The 21842-nt window shown below is 38.6% G+C and overlaps 1 pseudogene; it reads right to left on the bottom strand.

Moving 5' to 3' along the window:
* Positions 1 to 6620: 6620 nt before the first annotated feature.
* On the bottom strand, positions 6621 to 7105 carry LOC118837660 (annotated as a pseudogene).
* Between the last annotated feature and the right edge of the window lie 14737 nt (positions 7106 to 21842).

The raw sequence follows: 21842 nt of genomic DNA on the forward strand, positions 1-21842 counted from the left end.
AAAAAGAGAAATCACAAGGGACTTACTAATGTTGAACTGTTTTGTTTAGATTCCTACATGGAAAGATGATGTGTATGATTCATGAGACCTCAGTATTAGGGTGGCTGAAGGGAATATACATATTCATAAATATGCATATATATATATATATATATATATATATACACACATACATACATACATATATGTATGTATGTATGTATGTATGTATAGACAGAGGGCACAGGGTGAGTTGAATATGAAGGGATGATATCTAAAAAAATAAAATCAAATTAAGGGATGAGAGAGGAATGTATTGAGAGTGGAGAAAGGGAGAGATAGAATGGGGTAAATTATCTCACATAAAAGTGGCAAGAATAAAGCAGTTCTGTAGGAAGGGAAGAGGGGGCAGGTGAGAGGGAATGAGTGAATCTTGCTCTCATCAGATTTAACCTGAGGAGAGAATAACATACTCACTCAATTGGGTATCTTACCCCACAGGACAGGAGGAAGAAGATAATAAAAGGGAGGACAATAGAAGGAAGGGCAGATAGGGGGAGCAGGTAATGAAAAACCAACACTTTCAAAAAGGGACAGGGTCAAGGTAGAAAATTCAATAAAGCAAGATAGGATAGGAAGGAGCAAACTATAATTAGTCTTTCACATCATGAATATTGTGGAAGTGTTTTACATAATGATATGCATGTGGCCTAATGTTGAGTTGCTTACCTTCTTGGGGGGGGTGGGGAAGGGAAGAGGGGAGAGAATTTGGAAATCAAAGTTTTAAAAATAGATGTTCAAAAAAAGTTTTTGCATGTGACTAGGAAATGAGATTCACAGGCAATAGGGCATAGAAATTTTTCTTCCCCTACAAGAAAGTAAGGCAAAAGGGGATGGGAAGGGAGTGGGGTAACAGAAGAGAGGGCTGACTGGGGAATGGTGCAAACAGAATATATGCCATCTTGGAGTGGGCAGGAGGGTAGAAATGGGGAGAAAATTCCTAATTCAAACTCTTGTGAAAATCAATGCTGAAAACTAAATATATTAAATAAATTAAATAAATGATTTAAAAAAAAGAAATTAATTAACAAACTTCTAACGTTAGCCTACATGTGTCAGAGACTCTGCTAGATGCAGAGGATAAAAAAAATAAAGCTGAATTATTTTCTGATCTCAAGGAGTTTTCATTTTATGTCAGGGAAATTAAATAATCATTTAACTTAGAACATGTGCTAGAGGAAAACTGTCTTTTAAAAATTAGAAAAAAATTCCTTCAATATGGAAAACATCTTCTACTATTTGTTTGTAGCACGATTACATATTCACATATAGGTTTATATGATTTTTTTCCTCATTTTACTTTTAAAAAGATCCCCAAAATGTAAATATTTAAATGATAAGATGAGTAACTTTTGGGTCTTGAATCTGGTCAACAAGCCCTGGAAAGATGCCAGTTTTCAGAGCACAGTTGCTAGAATACTTCCTAATTAACTTGTTTGTACCATTTCTAGAGTCAGTCACAGGTGTCTTTTTTTTAAATGGGACTTTTATTAGCTTTTCCCCCTTCACTCATATCCTCTAGCTATTACAGATGTTCTTTGAGTATCACATCATTATTTCACTCTGAAAGATTCACAAAGCACCCCAGGGTGCACTATTTCATTGGTATAAGCTTGTATCTGACTTTCTCACTACTTTGGTTTCTAAATCTCGACTTATACCTGTACCCAAACTCAATTTTTTTTTTAAATGAAAGCCTTAAATTGAAAACTCATGTTAACTTCTCCCTCTATTCCCTTTTTTTCTTGATTTATACAATTCTTGGGAATTTTGATTGTGAAATAGGAGGTAATGATTTCAAACCTTCACAGTCTTATATGTAGTAAAATGAAACTGGAAGCAGTATTTTTACTATTCTTTCTATGTATTCATGCTGTCATGGATGAAATAGTACTCCAATACCTCTTAAATTCAATATATTTATTTAGGGTTATTATTTTCTCTTCTGTGCTCTTAACTTTCTTCGTAACTTTCATAAATAGGAAAACAAACAAAAGTATTAGATCTAGATAGTGATCATGTGACTTGACAATATGACTTAGCCCAGCATTGAAAGCCTTAAAATACGTGGTTTCCATTGATTTTTGTAACATTTTTTTCACATTGTTTCCCTTTAGACACTGTATTCTAGCCAAACGGGCCTTCTCTACATTCCCAATAAATATATTGTATCTCATTGCTGGTACCAGGTCTCCAATGTGAAAATGCATCCTTTCCTTTTTGCTACCTAATGGAACTCTTAGCTGCTACCAAGAACAGCTCAAGTGTTACTAGTGAAATTATTTTGCTTTGTGTGAGCATATAGATATATACACAACCATATAACATGCATGTGTACATGCTTCACACATGCACATGCATACACAGAAAAGTGTATCTTTGTGTAGCTGTAGTATTTGTGGTCATATGTTCGCATACATGCGTACACAAAAAAAGTAAAAAAAAGAGTGTGTTACAAAAAATTACAGACTTGAACAAGCAGAGAGGTAGAGAGAAGAAATACATATGTGCACACATATATATGTATATACATATATATGCATGCATTTGTGAATTTCTGTATTGTATATGTATATAGGAATGTGTGTGTGTGTGTGTGTGTGTGTGTGTTAAATGTGGCTTCTTGGATCATTTGTATTTCACAGCTATAAATCCTTTTCAGCTATCAAACTGGACAAGATAGTCACCAAAATTCCTTCTGAATCTAAAATTCTGCAGTTTTAGTATTTCTGTAATTTCATCATTAAGAGGAATCAAGAAAAAAATAGAATGGCATTACTGGACTGTTTTAAATCATTCCTGTTACGCAAGTCTTCCCTGGGTCCTTGAACCACTTAATGCATTTAATCTTATGTATTCTCCCTCAGCAAATGAATGGGTTTTATCATGCTTCTGTGATTTTCAATACACGAAGAAAATACAGAATGCAGTATATCTTTATGAAATGAAAACTAGATGAATGTTTTGATTATTTATATGAAATTTTGTATTTGATCATCTTTCTGTCTCTTTGAATAGAGATAAAGTCTGTCCTCTTATTAGCCCATTTTATCATCTGTGATTTCTTTACAATTATGATACTGAAACTGAACAGTTATCTCTCCTCATGTTTTTATCTAGTAGGTGTTTAGGAAGTATTAGTTATTGATAATGACCTTATTATCCTTTTTCTGACACAGTAGACCTAAAATGACATTTTAATTTAATTTATTAAGCATGGGGACTTCTGATCTTTGAAACTCTTCTTATGACATCTCCAAATGGTTTCCATAAAGGAGTAAGCAGAAAATCTCACCTTCCCCAATTGGGAAATCAGAGTACATGAAAGTTACACTAAAATCCACACCTAGAGATGAATTTGCTAGTCTTTCATTAATGCCATCCAAGAAGGGGGCATGACAGCTATCACAAGCAGGATTGAATCTTCTTTCTTCTTTCATTCAGTGAGATCTGTCGAGTGATATCCACATTCAATTACTTATTCTTAGGAGAAACAGACTTTGAATTTTTATTTCTGGCACTCAGGTTTATCTGTTACTTCTTCAATTTAATGAAAAAATCTAGATAAAATGATAATATTTAATTCTAGCTATGAAAAGAGTCATTCATGTAACATAAAAGTTAAAGGAAGAGAGTAATACAAAGACAGAAGTCAGTTTCAGAAATTAAACAAGATATTTCTTTGGAAGGATATTCCCTCTTAGAATATAGGGTGATAGAATTTTCTAGTTGAAGTGAGCCTTAGCAATTACATAATTCAAGACATCCATTTGGAGTTGCAATTATCATTTATAAGATATCATGTATGAAGTTGGCTTTAATTGAGCTTTTACGGAAGGACTAGAATAGTTGAAGGTTATGAGGAAATGGAGATCCAGGCAATAAGCAACGGCCAATATAAAGGTAAAAATATAAGAGATGGAATATTGGACGTGAGTAACTCCAAGAAGACCAATTTGTGAATGGACCACCAGGAGCCAGGATGACTGATTAAATAATAAATCACTATAAGTCACCCATCTTCACCTCAAAATAACCATAAAATAGTGTCCCTAAACAAATCTTGGAATAGCAGAAACAGAAAAAGACAGGGTAAAGCAATCTTTTAGCCCAAGAAACTTTGAAGGTCATTTGGAAAAGTCTGTCTTACTTGAGTAAAGGAAGAGTGAGGTGCAGAACAGGAAGCATCTCAGCAAGCCACCAGCAAGCCCCACCTCAGCAAATCAGTGGGAGATGCTGAGCCCCAGAATGGTGAAGCAGGCAAATACCAACACAACTGCAATACCAATGCATTAGTGTTCCAATTTTCCCACATCTCCACCAACATTTATCATTTCCCTTTTTTCTGTCATATTAACCACTCTGACAGATGTGAGGTAGTATCTCAGTCATTTTCATTTGTAATTCTTGAATCAATAGTGATTTAGAGCATTTTATATGACTATAGTTGGCTTAAATTTCTTCATCTGGAAACTGCAAGTTCATATCCTTTGACCATTATTTCCCAATTAGGACATGTCTTGTATTCTTATAAATTCTGTATATTCTTATAAATTTGACTCAGTTCTTTATATATTTTAGAAATGAAGTCTTTACCACAGACACTGGCTATAAAAATTGCTTGCCAGGTTAGTGCACAACCTTTAGTTTGTGCACAACCTTTTAATGTAACCAAATGTAATCATTTGATTCATTCAATGTAATCAAATTTAATGTAATCAAATGTAATCAAAATTATCCATTTTGTGTTTCATAATGATCACTATCTCCTGCTTGGTCACAAATTCTTCCCTTTTTCATAGATCTGACAGTTGTACTCTTCCTTGCTCTCTTAATCTGCTTATGGTATTTTTGTGGTTTTATGGTCTGTTGTGGGGTTGTCTCAAAAGAATTCACAGACTAAGATCTCCATCCCAAGCAAAGGCATTTACTGAGGATTGTGCCTCTCAGGAAGCAGCCTGAGTTTGGAGGAGGAACCGGCAGCCAAGTGAAAGCAAGATGGGGATTTTTATAGAGTATATGATGCTTGTTACACAACAGAAAATATGAATAATACATGAATATTAAAAAGGCAGGAGGGGTTTATGAACAGATTAGGCAATGTGGGAGGCATTGAAGCTTTGATAGAACTGCACATGTGATTTCGCATAATACATATGGAAAAACCTATTTGGTGGGGCATGTATTTACAATAATGATATTATAAGAAGCTTCTCCACTTCATAAGTTCACCTAAAGGACAGACTGTGCTATTACTGCCCAGGCACTTACTTAGGGAAAGTCCCTTCTTTTGTTCTGGTGCCCACCTCCCAGAGCTCAGGCACCTGGTGGTGCATCTTTCTGAGTGACATTTGTGGCTATTGTGTTCCTCTCTGAAATTTGATGGATGTAGTTGTGGTTGAGTGAATGGACACACTTTGCTATTTCTGTGAGGAATATGAAGAAGTTGGAATATTGAGTCTGGGGGCAGTGGCTGGCTAGGGACCATGGCTGTGGCAGTGGCTAGGATTCCATCACATAGACATGCCTGCTCTTCTAGTGAAGCCCGTAAGGAAGTTATAATATTGGTGCTGGGGGCAGCTTTGTTAGGATTCCACAGTATCATCCCTTATGTCTAAGTCATGTACCCTTCACAAACTTATTTTGGTATAGGGTGTGAGATGTTGACCTATGCCTAGTTTATGCCATACTAATTTCCATTTTTCAGAGCAGTTGTCGTCAAAGAGTAAGTTCTTATCCCAGAAGCTGGAGTCTTTGGGTTTACACACAGTAGATTACTAAAATCATTGACAGTTGTGTCTTGCATACCTAACCTGTCCTACTGATCTATCACTCTATTTCTTAGCCAGTACCAAATAGTTTTGATGATTGTTGCTTCATACTATAGATTTAGATCTTTTATGGCTAGACCACCTTCCTTTGCATTTTATTCATTAATTCCCTTGATATCCTTGAACTTTTGTTTTTCCAAATGAATTTTATTATTTCTTTCTAGCCCTGTAAAGTAATTATTTTAGTAGTTTGATTGGCATGGAACTGAATAAGTAAGGTAATTTAGTCTGGTAACTGCCGCAGCTTACTAATTCAGAGTGCTAGGGCCCCCTCTGCCCGGCTTCTGGTCTGGTTGGTCCACGCCGCTCAGGCTGGGCTCTGCTCCACTCCGTTCCCAGCTCCCAGCTCCCAGCTCCATGTGGGATAGGTCTCACCCAGAGACCATCCAGGTTGTCCTGGGCTGGAGCCCGGCTTCCCTTCTCTATTTCTTGGGTTCTGCAGCTCTAGAATTTGTTCAGACATTTGTTATAGGTGTTTGGAGGGACCTGGAGGAGAGCTTAAGCAAGTCCCTGCTTTGCAGTTACTACATTGCTTCTACCCTGCCCCCAAAACCTAATATTTTAAATTACAATTCTGTGGTTATGTCTCACTTTTTGGTTCCTTAGATAACTTCACAAACATGAATTAAAAACAGAGAATGTACTTCCTATGAATCAAGCGAAGCTTTATTAAGATTGTAGTAAATGCTTTTTTGGGGGAATATCATACGTAGATGTTGTCAATGCAAGTATATTCAGAAGATTAGCTGTTCAGTTTTGTTTTTCAAAACCAGTTGGATGAATACAAAACAATTCACTGAACTGACAATCCAAAATCACACTGTCATCAACATACGCAATGGGATACACTGTGCCTCATATACCTAATGCTGGACATTCAAATAAATGTTCAGTTCTACGTGGTCATATATAACACCCACTACATCTCCCTCCTGTGGAAGTTTGTTCACAAGCAACCTATTCTTTTCTTCATTATTGTAGTAGAGGGTTCCATCATTCCTCATCAAAAGGCTATGAATGTCTTGGCTAAGGGGGATCTGATTCAAATTACTTTTCTGAGTTGCAACTCCTGTGCCCCAGATCCTTGTGGACTGTATTTTGAATTCAAAGTAATTTTTGTTCTGATGCGAAGGTACATTGACTAAAGGACTTCCTGTCACACCTATCCTTTGTCAATTTTTGACATTGACAACATCTCTTCACATGTGCTGCATATTCAGCTGCACTGCCAGCATCTCTATCACTGCAGCAGTGTGGGCAGTAGAAGATGAAAGACCCCATTGTTCTGGGGCCACCTCAACAGGGCGCCAGAGGAGGGGCCACCCTCTGGGCCACAGTACAGGAGTAGGTGCCAATAATCATGATTTCTATTAGTATTTTTATTGATATGGTAAATTATACTGATATTTTTCATAATACTGAACCTACCCTGCATTCCTGGTATAAATCTCACTTGGTCATAGTGTATTATCCTGGTGAATTATTGTTATATTTTTGATAATATTTTCTTTAAAATTTTTGCATCTATATTCATTAGGAAAATTGGCCTACAAAATTTTTTCTCTGTTTTAACTCTTCCTGTTTCAGGTATCAGCACCACATTTGTGTCATAAAAGAAATTTGGTAGAATTGGATATTACTTATTTTTCCAAGTATTTCATATAGTATTGGGATTAGCTGTTCTTTAAATTTTTGGTAGAATGTTTTTGCAAATTCTTCTGTCCCTAAAGAAATTTTCTTGAGGAGCACATTGATGGTTTGTTCAATTTCTTTTTCTTAAATAGGGTTATTTTAGTATTTTGTTTCTTCTGTTAATCTGGGCAATTTATATTTGGGTGAATATTCATCCATTTCACTTAGATTGTCAGATTTATTGGCATACAATTATGCAAAATAGCTCTTAATTATTGTTTTAATTTCCTCTTTGTTGGTGGTAAATTTACCCTTTTCATTTTTGATACTGGTAATTTGCTTTGCTTTCTTTTTTGTAAATAAAATAACCAATGGTTTATCTATTTTATTGCTTTTCTCATAAAATCAGCTTTTAATTGTATTCATTAGTTTGAAAGCTTTATTTCAATTTTATTAATCTATACTTGGCTTTCAGAATTTCTAATTTGGTATTAAATTCTGGATTATTAATTTGTTCTTTTTATAGTTTTTTGGTGGCATGCCCATTTCATTGATCTGCTGTCTCTATTTTATTTATATAAGCATTTAGAGATATAAAATTTCCCTTAAGAACTGCTTTGACTGCTTCCCCTTAAGTTTTGATTTCTTGTCTCATTATAGTCATTCTCTTTGATGAAATTTACTCTTTCTGTGATTTGTTATTTGACCCACTCATTCTTTGGGGTTGAATTATTTCGTATCCAATTAGTTTTTAGCTTATTTTTCCATGACCCTTTATTGCATATAATTTTTATTGCATCATGATCTGAAAAGTATGTATTTACTATTTCTGCCTTTCTGCACTTGATTGTGAGATTTTTATGCTTTAAGAAACGGTCCCTTTTTTGTGTAGGTGCCATATGCCACTGAGAGAAAGGTATATTCCTTTCTATCCCTATTCAGTCTTCTCCAGTGGTATATCATATCTAACTCTTCTAAAATTTTAATTATCTTCTTATCTTCTTTCTTGTTTATTTTGTGATTAGATTTCTCTAGTTCTGAGAGGGTGAGTATGATATCCCCCAATAGTATAGTTTTCCTATCTATTTCTTCTTGTAACTCATTTAACTTCCTTAGAGTTTGGACTGTATGGCACAAGGTGCATATATGTTGAGTGTTGCTATTACTTCACTGTCTATGGTACATTTTACCAAGATGCAGTTCCCTTCCTTATCTCTTTTAATTAAATCTGTTTTTGCTTTTTCTTTGTGTGAGATAAAGTTTGCTACCCCTGTTTGTTTTTTTTTTTACTTTAAATTACTTTTGATTAGAGAATTGCAAGTTAAAACAACTCTAAGGTATCACCTCACAACTATTAGATTGGCTAATATGTGACAAAAGAAAGAAAATAAATGTTGGAGAGATTGTGGGAAAAATGGTACACTAATGTACTGTTTGTGGAGTTGTGACCTGATGCAACCATTCTGGAGAGCTATTTAGAAGTATTCCCAAATGGCAATCAAACTGTGTATACTCCTTTGATCCATCAATACTACTACTAGTTCTACTAGGTATTACAAAGAGAAAATAAAAAAGGGGGAAGGACCTATATGTGTAAAATATTTATAGCAACCCTTTTTGTGATTTTGAAATATTTGAAATTGAGGGGATGACCATCAGTTGGGGATTGGGTGAACAAGTTGTGGCATATAAATGTAATGGAATATTATTGTGACATAATAAATGATGAAAAAGAGAGATTTAAAAACAATGACAACAACAAACACACAAACAAACCTGGAAAGATGTATATGAACTGATGCAAATTGAAATAACAGACCTAGAAAACATTGTACATTGTGTCAGCAACATTGTATCATGATCACTTATGAAGAACTCAGCTTTTCTCAGCAACAAAATGACCCAAGATAAGTACAAAGGATTCACAAACCAAAACACTATCCACATCCAAAAAATAACTAATAGACTCTGAATAAAGATTAAATCATACTTTTTCGTTCACTTTATTTTTATGGTTTTTTTTTCTTTTGATCTGTTTCTTCTTTCATAGCTGTGACTAATATGTAAATATGTTTACATGATAGCACATATATAACATATCAAATTATCTACCATTTTATTAAGAAGGGAGGTGAAGGAGAAAGGGAGAAAAATTTTGGATTCAAAATCCTGTAAGATGAATGCTAAAAATTGTTTTGACATGTAATTGTGAAAAAATAAAATTCTGTTAAAAAAAGAAATAAAAGAAAGAAATGGCCAATTTGACTATATTATAGAGTATGCAAAGGTGTAACAAATATGCAATCAAACCAGAAAACTAGTTTGGAGTTATATTGTGAAGGTCTTTATTGACAAACCTAAGAGTATTTAAATTATTTAAGAGTCAAAAAGGAGTGACTGGACAATCTTGAGCAGAGTAATAACACAGTGCATGCTTCCTAAAACTCATTTTGTTACCTGTGTGAAACATGTATTGGCATGAGAAGAAAATTGTACTGAAATTGTCTAAGTGAGATGTGATAACAGTCTGAAACAGGGGTAGTATTTATGAATGAAGAGAATGGGACAGCTGTGAGATATGTTGTATAGATAGCATAAGTAGTATCTGGTAACTGATTCATTAAGTCTAACAGAGGAAAACAAAGAGTAGAAAAATATTGCATTTACAAACATCAGGAAGTGAGACAATCGTTATGCCAGTGAAAGATATATTAGGAGCCGAGACAGCAGACTACAAGAAGCAGATGAACTCTCCCAATATTCCCCTCTAAAGAACTTTAAAATAATATGTCAATTCAATTTTGGAGAGGCAGAGCCAACAAAAGGTTGATGTGAGACATTTTTCTAGCATAAGACAACTTAAGAAATCAGAAGGAGACATTTGTGACATTACATTAGAGGTTGTTGTTGCAGAACCCATGTGGCAGCATGTATCAGGAGGGCAGAGTTTATAATCTCAAAGAGGATCATAAACATGTCTGAAACGTTCGGAACCGCCGGATATAAGAAACTCTCAAAGTAGAAGGCAGAAGAATCAAAACATTTATTTAGGCTCCACAGTAACCAACCCATGAACCAGCAACCCCATTTTGATATATTGATCAAAAGCTTCCAGGCCCAATAAGTACGCCTTGAAAGAGTAACCAGGAGGCTACAGAGAAGCATGATTGCGTAAAGCAAAATCATGTTTCCCCCTCTATGGTAATTACCCACTGGCCTGAAGTCTTTGTTCAGCTTTCTCCCGTAGGTCAGCTCTGCTACTGGCAGCTCCTGTTTCAGCTGTGTCTGTGGCTGTGGCTGTAACTGACGTAACTGCCGTAACTGTCGCTGTAACTGTCGCTGTAACTGCCGTTGTAACTGTCTCTGGCTCCAACCGGAAAAGGAAAAGAGAGGATCTTCCAGCTGTCCTCTCCCCTCTTATAGAGTTTTTGACATCATCAAGCACCGCCTGAACGACCAGGGCCGATTGGTTCTTGACTTGGCCCCTCCCCCTAGCATAGCCGTTAACACCTCCCCTCAGCCAGCCCCATGACTCATCACACAGGAAGTTGTCTGCTTCCTGGAATGCTCCTTGGGCCTCCTGCCCCGGAAGAGCAAGCCACAGTGTCCAGAGGCTCAATGAGGTAAGCTGAGTCATTCAAAGAAAACAAAGGCCATTCTGGCTACACTCCACCCCTTGTTATAGGATACATAATCTAATCAGCCATGTATCCTAGAACATACATTGTGATCCAATTACAAAGGAAACTAAAACATATCATTCATTATAAAGCAAAACATATCATTTGGTGACATTCCTAAATATTGGTTTACGATTCAAATGTGATCCACCCCTAGGTCCCAGCAAGATAATCTCTTCAATCAATCATCCCCAAAATAATTATTAATAATTCAAATGTCCACCCCTAAATCCTTGTATCCATTACATAGGATCAATAATATCATAACAATAAAACAACACAGCAAGGATAACACAAAATAAGTAAACAGAACACTATCATCATTTCCACCCCCCTTGAACGATTGGGGCTCAAAATCTTGGGGTGAGGGGTGAAGGTCTCATTTTCCATAGCTTCTTCATGCTGAAATTGGATGTAGAGATGGCCCTGCCCCCAAAAAGTCCCATTCCAGAGGTCATTTCTTTAACGAGCTGGCAGGAATTCCAAGAATGCTACATGCTTAGGCAGTCACCGGAAAGTGCAGGGTGCTTAAGCCTGAAGGAAACAAAACTAGCAACAAGGTTAGCCAAAACAAAGGACAAAAAGAATAGACAAGTATGGACTATAATTCTTCAAATAAAATCATCTCAAGTTTGGTTGAGATTTCAGTTATGCAAAGATCCAACATCAGAGCCAAACTCAGGTGGGAAATGAGACAGAGACTAGGATTGTCCTCCCAGCCTTTCCCCAAATGTACAAGTTTTCATCCGTTAATCACACAAAGTTACCTTTCCTCTGAGTGGCTTATGGCATTTACCAGCATCAGCCATACCTGTGGAGTCTGTGAATCTATTATTATAACCTATTCACGGTAAAATATATGGTTCAGGGGTACGATTTGGTAATTATTTTCCCCTGAATAGACAACTGTTACAGTGTTGTCCTTCCCATGGGCTATAACTTCTGCAGCCTTTGGAATATCATCTGGCTTCCGTTTTACCCATACCTTAGCTCCTGACTTTATTCTATCAATGGAGCAAGACCCTTTTGCCCCTCTAGTAGTTATTTTGGGAGGAGGGTCAGTTTTCACAAAGGGTATTTTTTCACAGGGGATAATAATGACTTGAACCATCCTATCATTTCTACAAAATTGTACAGGTTTTTTACCCATATTCTGGAGTGTCACAACAATTTCTTTTTGATAATTAGAATCTATCACTCCAGCCAATACATGTATTCCTTGAGCCGCTAATCCTGGTTTAGGTAATATCCGTCCAAGATGATTCTTGGGGATTCTCATACATACTCCAGTAGGGGTTTTTCTTATCTCTTTCCTATTTAACCTAAAATTCTCTATACAATGTAAATCATATCCTGCTGAACCAGGTGTTCCTGGACTTGGTAGTGGGACATCTTCCCTCACAGTCCAAAATTCAATGTTTTGGATCTCACATGTTTGCTGTTCTCTGATCTGCAGATTTGGGGTCATCATTCTGGCTAGAGGTGTACTCCCCCCTAAGGGCCTATTATTCAAATTACGTAAGGCAATAGACAAATTATCCTTCCAATGTCGATATGAATTATTTGAGCTTAATTTTCTCAGCTGTTCTTTCAACAATCCATTCATTCTTTCAATTAGCCCAGATGCTTGTGGGTAATATGGAATATGATATATCCATTCTATATTATTCAACACACAATATCTTTTCACTTCTTTGCCCTTGAAATGTGACCCATTGTCACTTTGAATCTGCATTGGGGTTCCATAATATAAACTTACAATATCTAGAGTTTTACAGGTGTTTTTCTGAGTTGCGTCTTTATAAGGACAAGCCACTAGTACACCTGAATAGGTGTCAACACACGTACATACATATTTACATCCTTTATCCTGGGGTAGTGGGCCAATATAATCTATCTGCCAAATTTGGGCTGGAACTTTTCCCCTTGCTATTTCTCCAGTAACTATCCTAGGAAGAGTTCGTTCTTTTTCTAATTGGCATATACAACACTCCTCTGTTATTTGTTTTAACAACGCATGAGAAATACTGATACCTCGATCCTGTGCCCATCGATGGGTGGCCTGGACCCCTAAATGGCCAGCAGTCTGGTGGACCCATCTTGCTAAGGCTGGGTCATCAGTTGAAGTCGGAGTAGGGACAATACATTCAGTAGCAATCTTTGCTAGTCGATCCGCATGTGCATTGTACTCACGTTCTGGTGTGGTCAGGGTTGCATGAGCATCAACATGAAAAACTGACAGATTTGTAACCAAAGACATGTCCCATATATTTTCCCATAACTCTTTACCCCAAACTTGTTTGCCATGAATCTCCCAATTCTGATTCCTCCATATAGGCATCCACGTAGCTAATCCATTAGCTACCGCCCACGAGTCAGTAAATATATGACACTGTTCTCCTTTCTCTGCTCTGATGGCCTGATGCACTGCCATCAGTTCAGCATATTGGCTACTTCCACCTATCCCAGAACTTTCCAGAGTTCTCCTTGTACAGGGGTTATAGGCTACTGCTTTCCAATGTCTCTTCTGTCCTAAATATTTTGCTGTCCCATCAGTAAACCAAGCATGTTTCTTCTGTTCTTCATTTAGTCCGTCATATCCATTATTCCATTTCACTAAGGATGGTACCATCTGTTGCTTAGATTCAAGGGGCTTTTCATTGCTCTCAGTATCAATGATCGCCACAGATTCATGTAGAGCAGAAACTCCATTTTTGCCTGCTCTGGACCTATTCTGAATATACCACTTCCATTTGATTATGCTTGCCTCTTGTGCATGTCCAATTCTGTGAGAAGCTGGGGTACTCATTACCCAAGTCATAATTGGAATTCCAGGCCTTAATACCACTTCATGACCCAGAGTTAGTTGCTCAGTTTCTACTAAAGCCCAATATGCAGCTAACAGCTGCTTCTCAAAAGGTGTATATTGCACTCCAGATGAGGGCAGTTTCCTTGACCAAAAGCCTAAAGGTACACTTCGGCTTTGTTGTTTTTGCCACAGACTCCAATTTGCATAGTCATCTTGTACAGTCACTTGTAACTCCACTGGCCCATTTTGCATAGGCCATAAGTCTAGAGCTAATTGAATAGCAGCCTTTGCTTCCTCAAAAGCTCTACTTTGTTCAAGTCCCCAGTCAAATTCATATTTCTTTCTGGTGACTTTATACAAGGGTTTTAAAATCTGTCCCAAATGTGGGATGTGGTGTCTCCAATAACCAAACAGCCCTATGAACTTTTGGGCCTCTTTCTTATTGGTAGGGGTGGGAAAATCCTGGATTTTTTGTCGAGCTTGTGGGAGAATTTCTCGCAGTCCTCTATTCCACTGTATCCCCAAGAATTTTACAGTTTGAGCTGGCCCTTGAACCTTTGCGGGGTTGATTTCCCATCCTTTGCTTTTCATATGGTCAATTAATAATGCTAAACTCTCCTCCACCTCCTTTATATTCTTTCCCTGTATCATGATGTCATCTATGTAATGTGTAAGCTGTACACCAGGTAACTTTAATTCATCCAAATGTTCAGCTACAATCCTGTGGCAAATAGTTGGGCTATGAATATATCCTTGCGGCAGGCGTGTAAATGTATACTGTCGGCCTTGCCAAGTAAAAGCAAACTGATTCCATTGCTTGGGGTCTATTGGGATCGTAAAGAAGGCATTGGCCAAATCAATAACTGCATACCAAGTCCCTTCACGTTTTTGTATTCTCTCTATTAAAGTAACCGTGTCTGGGACAGCAGCATACAAGGGAGGAGTCACTTTGTTCAGCTGTCTATAATCTACTGTCATCCTCCATGTTCCATCTGACTTTCGGACTGGCCAGACAGGGTTGTTCCATTGAGTAGTTGTAGGGACTAACACTCCTGCCTCAACACATTCTCTTATAGTGTTGGCAATTTCATCTTGCCCACCTGGCACACGATATTGCCTCAAAGTAATTATTTTAGAAGGTTCGGGCAAAGTGATTGGATCCATCTTGATTTTCCCCACTAAGACTGCATTAATGCCCATTTTCCTCACAGCAAATTGGTATTTCCCTTCGGGTAAATTTAAGGTCATACCCTTCAATATGTCTATTCCAATGATGTATTCGGGAATAGGCACAATAACCACACTATATTCTTTCTTGGGCAACTGTCCAATTTTCATCATCAATTTAACTTGTCTGGCTGATATTTCAGTCCTTCCTAGTCCTGTGATGGTAATAGGAGTTCCATGGCTGAATTTGTCTGGATTTCCATAAATAAGGGTGGCCTCGGCCCCAGTATCTATTAATGCCTCAGTTACCGTACTTGACCCATTCTTCCAATATATGGTCAAGTTAATGTGAGGTCTGCAATCCAGCCTGTGTATTTCCTTAATTTGGACTGGGGCTCGGCCTGTATTCCCTAGTATTCCCTTTCATGTGGTTCACTTGGGTATGAAGGTTCAACATCTGTAGCATTTGCAGGAGCAGTTCTGATTTCCCTATCTCTCCTGTTATCAAGGCCTTTATCTCTGTACATTCTATATAATTCATTGGTTGGAATTCCATCTATCATTTCAAAACCTACCCCTGCTCTCAATAAAGCAGTAAACATTTCTTTCCTTGTTACTCTCCTTTGGCGCCAAGTTTGCTGGTTATTCACCCTTCTCTCTCGAGGAGATCTATCCCTTCCCCAGTCACCTAAGTCATGTAACTGTAAAATCTTATTTATCACTGTTGTAAGACGGCTCCCTACTTCTCCAAGTAATAAATTCAAAATTAGTTGTTTATAAGCAGGGGGAGCTGTCCTAATTATTAAATTCCTATGAGGCAGTCCCATTGGATCATTGTAATATTTGTCTGCAGTTCCTATCATAATGGCAGTCTTCATTACCTCCTCCTTTAGTCTCATGATACAATCTCTAAGTGAATACCAGGGTCTGTGCTCAGTGGGCCACATAGAATCAGTAGCATATCTCTTATTGCATCCCACAGCGGCTAATGCCAACAGAGTAGTCCTGCTATCACCATCTCCTTGCTGATGATGTTCCCTAAAAGCTTGTTGAACTAGAGGATCATGGCTGATACCTATGAATCTCATGCAGTCTGTCCCATCTACTGATATTCCACTGGCCCCTTGATCACTGAGTCTTACCATCCAAGATATCAATGGTTCTCCTATTCTTTGGCTGAATCTACTCAAAATATCTGTGACCTCTTGCGGTGAGAAATCTTCCTGAATTTCCCTTGTAACTGAATCTTCACCTCGGGTTTCTGTCTTCCTCCTTTGTATTGGTCGAGCCCTTGTCTGATCATTTAACCATCTCCTATTCTCTGTGTGAGGCACATCCTGAACCCCAGTAGTGTTTTGTGCCTCAGCCCCTAACATTGTCTCATTCTCTCCCCACTCACTTCCTCTGCCACCATGGCTAGGACGAAGCAGGCAGTCAGGCTCTTTCTGGGCTGGGTTGAAATGCACTCTGGGCTTTTTTGGTCTCCTGTTGCTCTTAGCCACATTAATAGAAAAGTTCTCATTTGAGTCAGTTTGGTCTCCTGCTATCTGAGATTCCTCTTCTTCCTGTGGGGTAGGAGTGCCCCCATGTCTTTCACTTAATCTCAATCTTTCGTATACTAGCCGGTAGGCTGATAACACTATCCAGCTTTGCCTAGATAGTGATGCCCCTGACTGAATCCCAACTTCTCGTAAACACTTTTCCAAATCCCTAGGATCTCCTCTCCGTAGCCTTGGTTCCCAGTTTTCACAGGGTCCAGCTTTTTTAGCCAATTCTTTTGCTAGGGAGGAATAAAATGGATCCTCCCATCCTGGGATATTCATCTCTTCCTCTGGAATTGTTCTGCTTCTAAATAGAGATCTTATACCTAGCGATCCCATCCTCGTCGCCAAATGTATCAGGAGGGCAGAGTTTATAATCTCAAAGAGGATCATAAACATGTCTGAAACGTTCGGAACCGCCGGATATAAGAAACTCTCAAAGTAGAAGGCAGAAGAATCAAAACATTTATTTAGGCTCCACAGTAACCAACCCATGAACCAGCAACCCCATTTTAATATATTGATCAAAAGCTTCCAGGCCCAATAAGTACGCCTTGAAAGAGTAACCAGGAGGCTACAGAGAAGCATGATTGCGTAAAGCAAAATCATGTTTCCCCCTCTATGGTAATTACCCACTGGCCTGAAGTCTTTGTTCAGCTTTCTCCCGTAGGTCAGCTCTGCTACTGGCAGCTCCTGTTTCAGCTGTGTCTGTGGCTGTGGCTGTAACTGACGTAACTGCCGTAACTGTCGCTGTAACTGTCGCTGTAACTGCCGTTGTAACTGTCTCTGGCTCCAACCGGAAAAGGAAAAGAGAGGATCTTCCAGCTGTCCTCTCCCCTCTTATAGAGTTTTTGACATCATCAAGCACCGCCTGAACGACCAGGGCCGATTGGTTCTTGACTTGGCCCCTCCCCCTAGCATAGCCGTTAACACCTCCCCTCAGCCAGCCCCATGACTCATCACACAGGAAGTTGTCTGCTTCCTGGAATGCTCCTTGGGCCTCCTGCCCCGGAAGAGCAAGCCACAGTGTCCAGAGGCTCAATGAGGTAAGCTGAGTCATTCAAAGAAAACAAAGGCCATTCTGGCTACACAGCAACACTAGCTGTGGGTGTAGGAGGTGGCAATAGCACCACTAGTAGCAGTTTTAGGAGCTTTCAATCCAGAAACGGTAAGGGAATCTGGCAACTGGTACGAAAGAGGTTATAGGGGACGACTGAACTAGCACTATGTATCAATAAGGCAATGATAACAATGTAGATGATAATTGTCAAAATGCCTGTGTGGTTCTGTATTGTAAAGTATAGGAGACTCTCCACACAGAAGGTAGAAAAAGTAAATCATTTATTCAGACACCACAGGATGATATTCCATAAGCCATATGACCAATTCATCACAGCAAGGAAGCATCCAATACATAATATCAGAACATGGAGGCTCACCATCCCAAAAAATAATCAGACCCTCTGCTGGGGTCTTCCCAAAGACAAACTCACAGTAAAGGTGTCACAATGTATTTAGCTATCAGAATTTGACTTTCATTACCTCAGCTGTAACAGTTACAATGGTCATTAACAGCCATAACAGTTCTCTCTCTCTCTCTCTCTCTCTCTCTCTCTCTCTCTCTCTCTCCACATTTCCTGTGATATAACTTCCTTTTCCTGTCAGAAGCTCCTCCCACCACATGTGACTTAGGCTTCCTGTGACATAAGCAGGTCACATGGCCTATTAATGTGTGGAAAGATCTTCAAATGTAAATTGCTATTACACACTAGTAACAGAAAAAGGTACCATTTGGAACTTCATTGTCCATTCACATCTACTGGCTCATAGTTCCAGGATAGATAGAAGCACTTTCAGTGAAGAAGGAACACAAGTACTGAATAGTAGTATTGCTTGCTGTCCCAAAGGATCGGGTGACTTGAGGAGCAAGATTGATTATAATTGCTAAGTATCAAGGGGTCTTCTTAGATATGGACCAGAGCACAGACAAGATAGTAGTGATGACACCTCTACCCAGAGCACACAACATTGTAAGCACTGAAAATATCCAAGCCTAGATGTGAAAATGGCAGTGTAAAAAATCCTGAATTTTGGGAAGGTGAGCCCAGGAATGGAGGCAAACATTAAAATGAAATTTGAAGTCAAGAAAAAACATGGAAAACTGAGCAAACAACAACAACAACAACAACAACAACAACAAAACAAAGCAAGCAAACAACAAAAACAAACAAAAAAAACCCTTGCCTATTAAAAGCTGCTACATAAGATGGTGGCTGGAAAGCAGGGACTTCCTTAAGCTCTCCCCCAGGTCCCTCCAAACACCTGTAAAAATGGCTCTGAAAAAACTCTCGTGTTGAAGAACCCATGATTTAGCAGAGGGAAGCAGGGCTCCAGCCCAGGAAAGTCTGGATAGTCACTGGGAAGGGTCTATCACATGGAGCTGGGAGTGGAGCAGAGCACAGACCAACATAGGTCACATGAGGATCAACCAGACTAGGAGCTGTGCAGAAAAGGCAGTAGGGCCCTGAACAATTGATCTGAAGCAGTTACCAGACTTCTCAACCCACAAATGCCAAAGACAAGAGAGAAGATTAGTGGAAAAACTGCTAGAGTGAAAGGAGTGCATGGTGGGCTCTAACCCTGGGGGTGCGGAAGTGGTGCAGCTCTGGGGCTGGTTCCTGAGCTCCAGCTGCTGTTGCTTCTGGCCTGAGGCCCACGCTGTGGGAGGAATTAAGAAGTGGATCAGAGCAGGAGTGCAGAGACTGCTTGGATCTGGGTCATCGTCCAGGTTGGCAGTTCTTGTGGGAGGAGGAGCATTGTGTGTGAGAGTTTGCTCTGAAAACAGAAGCACAGCCCCTTGAGCTTGGGACAAAGTGCTCTCTACTCTACAAGTAGCCATAGACTGACAAAAAGCTCAAGAGTCAAGTAGTTGGCTGGGAACATGAACAGGCAGCAAAAATGGACTCAGATCCAGAATCAGACCTTGGCATCTTTCTTTGATGACAAAGAAGATTAAAACATATAGCCAGGAGAAGACAACAAAGTCAAAGAGCCTACATCAAAAGCCTCCAAGAAAAAATATGAACTGGTCTCAGGCCATGGAAGAGCTCAAAAAGGATTTGGAAAAGCAAGTTAGAGAAGTAGAAGAAAAAATGGGAAGAGAAATGAGAATGATGCAAGAAAACCATGAAAAACAAGTCAAAGACATGCTAAAGGAGACCCCAAAAAATAATGAAGAAAACAACACCTCAAAAAATAGACTAACTCAAATGGCAAAAGAGCTCCAAAAAGCCAATGAGGAGAGGAATACCTTGAAAGGCAGAATTAGCCAAACGGAAAAGGAGGTCCAAAAGATCACTGAAGAAAATACTACTTTAAAAATTAGATTGGAGCAAGTGGAAGCTAGTGACTTTATGAGAAATCAAGATATTATAAAACAGAACCAAAGGAATGAAAAAAAATGGAAGACAACGTGAAATATCTCATTGGAAAAACCACTGACCTGAAAACTGGATCCAGGAGAGAAAATTTAAAAATAATTAGACTTCTTGAAAGCCATGATCAAAAAAAGAGCCTAGACATCATCTTTCAAGAAATTATTGAGGAAAATTTCCCTGATATTCTAGATCCAGAGGGTAAATTAGAAATTGAAAGAATCCACTGATCAACTCTTGAAAATGATCCCAAAAAGTAAACTCTTAGGAATATTGGTGCCAAATTCCAGAGCTCCCAGGTCAAGGAGAAAATACTGCAAGCAGCCAGAAAATAAATTTTGAATATTGTGGAAATACAATCAGTATTACTCAAGATCTAGCAGCTTCCACCATAAGGGATCAAAGGGCTTGGAATATGATATTCTGGAAGTCAAAGGAGTTAGCATTAAAACCAAGAATCGCCTACCCAGCAAAACTGAGTATCGTGCTCGAAGGCAAAATGCAGATTTTCAATAAAATAGAGGACCTTCAAGCTTTCTCAATGAAAAGACCAGAGCTGAATAGAAAATTTGACATTTAAACACAAGAATCAAGAGAAGCATGAAAAGGTAAACAAGAAAGAGAAATCATAAGACAGTTACCAAAGTGGAACTGTTTTACTTACATTAGTATGTGGACAGATGATGTGTATGATTCATGAGACCTTTCTCAGTGTCAGGGTGGTGGAAGTGAATATTCATATATACAGAAAGAGGGCACAGGGTGAGTTGAAAATGAAAGGATGACATCTAAAAAAATCAAATTAAGGGATGAGAGGGGAATATATTGAGAGAGGGAGAAAGGGAGAGATAGGATGGGGTAAATTATCTCACACAAAACTGGCAAGAAAAGTCAGTTCTTTGGAAGGGAAGAGGACAGAATAATATACAAACTCAATTTGGTATCTTACCCCACATGAAAGTAGGGTATGGGGGTAAGAAAGGGGACTGGGGAAGAAGTAATCAAAAGCAAACAGTTTTGAAAAGGGACAGGGTCAAGGGAGAAAATTGAATAAAAGGGGGACAGGCTAGGATGGAGGGAAATATAGTTAGTCTTTCACAACCTGACTATTTATGGGAGTGTTTTGCATAATGATACATGTGTGGCCTGTGTTGAATTGCTTGCCTTTTTAAGGAGAGCGAGTGGGGAGGGAAGAGGAAAGGGAATTGGGAATTCAAAGTTTCAAGAGAAGATGCTGAAAAGAAAGGGTTTTTGGGCGGGGCCATAGGGGTTAAGTGACTTGCCCACAGTCACGCAGCTAGTACATGTGTCAATTGTCTGAGGTCAGATTTGAACTCAGGTCCTCCTGACTCCAGGGCCAGTGCTCTAATCACTGTGCCACCTAGCTGCCCCAAAAAGTTATTTTTTATATGCAACTGGGAAATAAGATATACAGGCAATGGACCATAGAAATCTATCTTGCCCTACAAGAAAGTAAGGGAAAAGGGGATGGAAAGGGAGTGGGGTGACAGAAGGAAGGGGAACAGGACAACCAGAATATATGCCATCTTGGAGTGGGTGGGAAGGTAGAAATAGGGAGAAAATTCATAATTCACTCTTGTGAAAATCAATGCTGAAATCTAAATATATTAAATAAATTAAATAAATAAATTTTTAAAAAAGAAATCAATTAACAAGCTTCTAATGTGAGCCTACCATGTGTCACAGAC

This window comes from Trichosurus vulpecula, chromosome 1 (assembly GCF_011100635.1).
Source record: "Trichosurus vulpecula isolate mTriVul1 chromosome 1, mTriVul1.pri, whole genome shotgun sequence".
Classification (NCBI taxonomy): Eukaryota; Metazoa; Chordata; class Mammalia; order Diprotodontia; family Phalangeridae; genus Trichosurus; species Trichosurus vulpecula.